The sequence below is a fragment of the Littorina saxatilis genome, linkage group LG17 (genome assembly GCF_037325665.1).
Source record: "Littorina saxatilis isolate snail1 linkage group LG17, US_GU_Lsax_2.0, whole genome shotgun sequence".
Taxonomy (NCBI): Eukaryota; Metazoa; Mollusca; class Gastropoda; order Littorinimorpha; family Littorinidae; genus Littorina; species Littorina saxatilis.
This window is the reverse complement of record NC_090261.1, coordinates 53,328,123-53,335,579: the sequence shown is the minus strand read 5'-3', so window position 1 is coordinate 53,335,579 and position 7,457 is coordinate 53,328,123.

Genomic DNA, 7,457 nt, shown 5'->3' with positions numbered 1-7,457 from the left:
CAGTACAAGTCGAAGTTTTGAAAGTTCGAAAAAAGAAAAGCCCGGAAGCAGGGTCACGCAAGGCCGTGGTTCTCGTAGCAGACGACGGTTTATGCCTATCGCCAGTTCCTCTGAACAGTCAAAAGCCATCGCTAGAGTTCTTGTGAACTACAGCCGTTTGTTTCGTGCATAGTCAGAGGTACATAATAACGTGCTATTGCAGATAAGCTCACAGCGAGTCGCATTCAAATCTTAGACCCTTTGGACGGTCGTTGTGGGCAGGGGGTCACTTTCGAGTAGACTCCGTCGCAAAGACATGGTCGTCTGTGTCATCCATTTCAAACTTGTCAGAAATGTCGGAAACGATCTTATAACGTTCTAAGAGACTTATTTTGTACAGGCTCTTTGAGGATACTGCAGTACTCCACACCTACGTCACCCTAACCCCTGTTTTTCTGTGCTCGTATATAGTAGGTTCCATAAAAATCATTTCTTTTAAGGTGATCCATAGCAGACAAACTATCTTCAGTCAAAACCTAGCCTCAAACATTTGAAGGCTACGTTTGCCTGTCAGCCGTTTACAAGCCTGCTGCATTTTTCTGCAGACGATGAGCTGCTGACGCCGCCCCCGCCCCGAGAGAGGTTGAGCTACACACGCTACCAGCTGGAGCTGCTAAACGGCATCTACCTGGCTGTGCGCTACCCACAGAGATATAGAATATTCTATATCTCTGTGGCGCTACCCCAACAGCGTGCAGAAACAGCTCATCGCCAAGAGGGTCGGCATCTCCAGGGAACAGGTCAAGGTCAGTCAATGTCATCCACTCTGCTTTGTCTGCTGGTGCGCTCTGAATCAAGGACTCTCTTTGTAGCTTCGCTTGCAGAGATGATAGTTCCTGTCCCACAGGGTGAACCCTATAAGAGTGTAACCGGAGCCCTAGAGAGGGTCCGTATCCTCATTAATTGTTCTCAGGGGGAGGCTGAAGATGGCCGAGGAGAGCAACTATTTTTCTTACCTTTACTCTAGCCCTATGTAATGTAGCTGCACAATCAGTCTAGTCTATGCCTCGCGTTGTGTTCAATACATGTGCCTACAATGACTAGCCGACCTCGGTATTCAGAGGAAACCCTGTGTGTTTCTTAGTAATCTAGACTGTGTGTTACATGGATATTGTGGTGTGTGTTTTGGATGCTAGAATTCGCTACGTACAGTTTTAACAAGACATATTTACAGGACAACAGTCAAGGAGAGGCAGAGGTTACAACACATGACACAAAGCAAGCTCACACACTTACGCTCTTTCACCGACACACGCACGCTCACGCTTACCTAGCGTTTACCCCCAACTCCGATTAATAACTAGCACCTACGGCTCCTTTCTTATGTATGCTTATCTCATTCCTGCTGGCTCTGTTTCACACACAAGACAGACACGGCGACAACACGTAGGCCTATACTCAACACTGAAAGACGGAACGAACATGCAAACGTTCAGCATTTAAATGCAACGCTGAGAGACAACGATCAAGCAAGACACACAGCATTTAAATGCAATGCTGAGAGACAACAAACAAGCAGAACACACAGCATTTAAATGCAACGCTGAGAGACAAAACGAACAACGAAACAGAGACAGATAAAAGTGATAGAGAGTACACACTTATGCAGCGTGTAAGAAAGAGAGAGAGAGAGAGAGACGAGGGAAAGAGAGCAAGCACTTATTCAGCGCTGACTGACGAGACTTAGTAAAGTTTCTATTTGTGTCCCTAGAATAAGTTTCTATTTGGGACATGAAGTGGTTATGCGCTAAGAATGACGAGACTTGCCGAGCCGGCCTCTTTTATACCCTCTCAAAGACTCAGTATCCTCTGTGATCGCTGTGGGCCTCGGTCATACAGGCGACTCAGTCGTTGCGATTCAGTCTTGCGATTCAGTCTTTGGCCGATCGCACATCACATCGTAGGCCATTGACCCGTCACACGATGAACGATAGACGAACGACTGGCGAACGATAACTCCACGCGAGCGGGGCGGAAGTGACGTGTCATAGTGAACACGGCAAACGCGCTTTGCGAGAGCAGACGCTAAATGTTCGAACGTCGCTCTACCTTTCTGAAAAATTCCTTTCAGCATTACGCCTTTGCAAGAAATAAAGTTCCCAGACAGCTGCAATTAATGTTTTCCGACCGCTGTACACGCCTAAAACGTCTCCTTTATATCTGAGTAAAAAACTGTTCTTCCAAAAAGTTTTGAATCGACGAAGAGACGCTGTACGCCACTGTCCGCCATTATTTTACGTCACGGCGTCAAGGCCGCAGCAACGCGTTCTGATTGGCTCTGTTGGCTCTGCCCCTGCGATTGACCGACGACTGGATCGCAGGACTAAAGAACATGTTCAAACCTCAAAGCTGCGAGGGAATCGCATGAGACTGAGTCGCAGACTTGTCGTGGCTGTTTTCTACGACTGAGTCGGCTGTGTGACAGGGTAAATCGCGCGACTCAGTCGCATGTGTGACAGCCCTAAGGGAGGGGATGGGGGTATCTACAGGAAAGGTGGGGGTAACCAGGAGGAAGGTGGGGTCACTGAGTATAGTCTTGAGTCGAGCGTTTGAAAATGCCTGAGCCTGAAGGCGGGTGTCCCCCTGTTACACGACACTTGAGATTGCCACAAGTTCTCAAACGTCGTATAGTTGTGTTCTTTTATTCTACGTCGCCCGTCTTCGCAGCAACAGAAAACAACTCGTCAAATTGAGTTCGAGGATTTATTCAGCATTCAATACATACAACTGCACAACGTAGCAGAACTCAAATAGAAGCTTTTCTAACATTCAAATCGCGCTGGCATATATAGTAAATACTCAATCTCGAGAATATTCCAGACCAAACATGATACAACTACATTATACGAGCCGTGCATGGACTAGAACAGCGACATTCTTTGTGACGTAGATCAAAAGCGCCGACGCACTTAATCCGAACGAACGCCACGAACTCACGACTAAAAACAGCTGGTAAACAACTTGTTTTGACAGGACTAGAAAGTTCACCTGCATTCTCGTCCAAGCATAAATATTGTGTTTACAAAATATAATATCGGTACTTTCCCACAAAGTACAAATAAGTCAACTACATGCAACACACAAAACTGAACCAAAGCTCAGCAACGGTAGCGTTTCCTAACATTACCCCCAACACCAGAAGAAATTTACCTAATTTCTTTCAATCATTGAAACGCTACCTGTACACATACTATGTATACATAACAGATTGAAATCCAGGTATGTACATTAGTCTGTTGGAGAATGAACACAGTTTTACTCACATACTCGGCTGAGAAAATCTGCTCCAACATTGTCTGAACCCTTAATCGATTCCACTCGCATATCAAAGTTCTGCAAGTACATCACCCACCTCATGATACGATTATTCACAAACTTCGCAGAGTTCAGGTAGGTGAGGGGTTTGTGATCAGTCTGAAGCACGAATTTCACCCCTTGGAGGTAGAGTTCAAATTTCTTGATTCCCCACACGATGGCTAAACACTCTTTCTCCATGGTCGAGTAGTTCTTCTCGGCTCCTGACAGCTTCTTGCTGGCATAGCTGACCGGAAACGGTTTACCTCCATGTTCTTGCATCAACATGGCGCCGATCCCATCGTCCGATGCGTCTGTACGCAAGATGAACTCTTTGGCAGTATCAGGAAGGCGTAGCACCGGGTCTCGTGACATCAGGTCGCGCACGGTCTGGTATGCCTTCTCCTGAGCTGGTCCCCAAAATGCACTTGCTGCGTCTCACGGTCAAATTGGCTTTTGTCAGGCGGGAAAACAGTTCCCTCAAAGTCTCCAGATGCTCCGCAAAGGTCTCCGTGTGGACTAGCAGATCATCCCAGTAGTACACAACATTCTTCATTCCTTTGAGCATTTTTCGCATTCCCCTCGTAAGGGTAGCACCACTGTTCACCATGCCAAAAGGCATCCGCAGGCACTCATACGTTCCGTCTGGAGTTGAAAAGGCGGTCTTTGGTATGTCCTCTTCGCGCACAGGAACTTGCCAATATCCCTTGCTGAGATCGATCTTTGAGAAGATCTTACTGCCAGTCAACTGTCGGAATAGATCAGTTGCCGTCGGCATTGGTTCAGGGTCAAACACGGTGATCTTATTCACTTTCCTGAAGTCAATGCATACCCTGTTTGTGCCGTCTTTCTTCTTGACAACAACAACGGGAGATGAGTAAGGGGATGATGATTCACGGATGACCCCCATCTTCAACATGTTGTCGATGTCCTTCTTCAAGGATTCCCGAGCCTGAAACGGGATAGGGTATGGTTTTGAGCGAACAGGAACGTCAGATGTGAGGTGGACTTCATGTTCGACCAAGGACGTAGAGCCTGGAACATCAGAGAACCTATGGGTGAAGTCGCCCATAAAATCATGCAGCTCCTTCTGCTGGTCTTCTGTCAGGTCAGGTCCTAACTTGACGTCATCCACTCCCTCTTTCTTGTGGAGGTCTCCCAACTCCAGTAGTTCCTCACCGTCGAACTCGTCTAGTTCGGCTGGTTCTTCCACACTTGCTGCGACCTGTACTGCTTCCGGAGGTCTCTCCACATACAGTTTCAGGAGGTTAGCGTGGTAGATCTTGGACTTCTTGCCGACATTCACCTTGTAGTCGTTGATCCCTACCACGGCCTCAACCTCGTATGGGCCTTTCCACTGCATCAGTAGTTTGTTGTGATCAGTGGGAAGCAGTATCAGCACTTTGTTACCTGGTGTAAACTTCCTGTTTACGGCTTTGCGGTCGTAGTAGTGCTTTCCACTATCCTGAGACTTTCTCAAGTTCTCTCGAGCAATCTCGAGAGTCTCCTCCAGTTTCTCTCGCAACTCGAACACGTACTGGTAACTGTTCTTCACTTCAGGTGTGTCCACATCTTTCGTCCACAATTCCTTTAGTATCTGCATCGGGCCTCTCACGGTCCGCCCGTACATCAGCTCGAACGGGGAGAATCCAGTGGACTCTTGTGGCACCTCCCTGTATGCAAACAGCAAGGCATTGATGTAGCGATGCCACTGCCTTGGCTGCTCACTGCATAGTTTCTTCAGCGTGGACTTCAGCGTCGCATTGAATTTTTCGACCAGCCCATTGCACATCGGGTGATAGGGTGTCGTAGTCAGCAGCCTGTTGACCTCTTCCATGCATTCAGAGACAAACTGTGTCCCCAGGTCTGTGAGGATCTCTTCAGGAACCCCAATTCTGCTGAAAATGTCCACAAGTGCCTCGGCAACAGTCTCGGTGTCAATTTTCTTCAGAGGCACGGCTTCTGGGTATTTGGTTGCATAGTCTACCAGGGTCAGTACCCAACGATGACCCGCTTCACTCGGCGGTTTGATCTCGCCGATGAGGTCAATGGCCACCCTCTTGAAAGGTCGGTCGATCAAGGGCATCTTCTGCAACGGCACTTTCGGGACCCTTCCTCGAGGTATGGTTTTCTGGCAAATATCGCACGATCGGCAGAATCGAGTCACATCTGCATGCAGTCCTGACCAGTAAAACGCAGCCTGGATTCTGTCCGATGTCTTCTTGACACCCAGGTGACCTCCCATAATAGAGTCGTGGGCCACCTCCATCACCTGGCGCCTAAGTGGTTGAGGCACCAGAACTTGACGTAATGGCTTCCCACCGTTGACTCTCGGGTGCTGGAACACTCTGTACAGGATCTTGGCCTTTACTTCAAAGTGCACAGTGCCTTCGCCCTTAGTCATCTCCTTGACAGGACGACTCCTGTACTTTGTCAAGGTCAAATCAGCTTCCTGTAGCTGAATCAGCTGATCCCTGTCCACGACAGCAGTTGCAGAACTGTTGGTGACCCTGAGTGGCGCAGTCGTTTTGTTCTTCTTCGCCTGGGCTCTGGTCGTCACAGCGCTTACAACCTGCGGCTGGTCGCGGCGATGCACAGTTGCTCTGTCATCTCGTAACAGTTCGCTGATATCTTCATTCGCGAATGGCAGTGGGTCTTCCTCCTCAGCAGCAGGCTGAGCTGCGCCCATTCTCCATTCGACATCAGGGTCATCAGGACGTCTCGCACCCCCAATGTTCCCAATTAATAGATCGTACAAAGGCTTCTTCAGGCAGACGGCCTCAACTTCTCCGGTGAAGTATGGAGTATCGATCTGGATTTTTACCACTGGTGCCTTCACGCATTTGCTGTCAGCCATGAGCGTCCACTTGAAGTCACCAGTGAACTTCTCTGTTGGCACCAGATCCTCTTTGACAATGACTCCATTGCAGCCCGAATCTCTGTGAACAGTCACTTCCTGCTTCTCAACAAATCCCTTCGACACGGGCATGTTCGACACTGACACAGCTGCGCTGGCGACGACAGAGATTGACTTGCCATTGGCGAGTAGAAGCTGGCCATCAGATAGACATTCTTCCACGTCCGATGGTGTATCCACTTGCTCGGCAGCCCTTGGAAGTATGACGCTGCTCGCACATACTTGTTGGTTCGAGCCACTCGTTTGCCTCTTGTTGTCGTAATATCTCCGTCGATGTTCTTGCGCTTTGTCATTGACATGTCCGTTATTTTTCTTTTGGGGACAGTTGGCGACTCGGTGGCCCTTGGCATTGCAAAGGAAACACGTTATGTTCTGCCCTTCATTGGATGATGGTGCGGACTCAGTTTGTCCCTTGGCAGGTTGGTTTGCCTGGTTTCCGCTCTTCTGGAAAGGTTTCGATGACTTTGACGTCCCCAGGGTCCTTCCATGAGCAATGAGATAACGCTCAGCAGCATCAGTAATGTCCTTCAAACCCCGCAGTTTTTGCTCTTCCAAGCGGGTCGCCAGGTCCTTCGGGCAGGCATTAAGGAACTGCTCCTTCACGATCAAGTCCCGCAGACTCTCGTATGACTGCTCTTCACCTGATAACTCCACCCACTTCTGCAGGTATGACGACAGGCGCTCCACAAACTGGCTCGGTGTCTCTCCAGACAATGGCTGGCATTCGCGGAAGCGTTGACGGTAGCCCCTTTCAGTGAAGTTGTAGCAACGCAACAGAGCTTCCTTCAGTACATCATAGTCTCTGGCGTCATCATTTGAGAGTCTAGTGTAGACCTCAAGTGCTGCCCCAGTCAAATGTGCGCTGAGTTGAATCGCCCAGTCGTCGCGCTGCCATCTAGCACTCTCAGCGAACCTCTCGAATCTTGCAAGGTAGCAGTCGATCTGGTCCTTCCCGTCAGCGAATGCTGGAAGTTTCGGTGCCCTGTGTAGCATTTGCTGCTGGTTATCTCTTTGGCGTGGTGCCTCGTGCTCATTTTGAACACGCACCATTTCTGTTTGAAGCTCTAAGCGCTTGGTCTCCATTTCTATCTGGAGCTCTAAGCGTTTCAGCTCCATTTGCTTTTCTTCACGCTGCCCTTGTCTTTCTTCACGCTGTGCTTCTCTTTCTTCACGCTCACGCTGCGCTTGTCTTTCTTTATCTTCACGC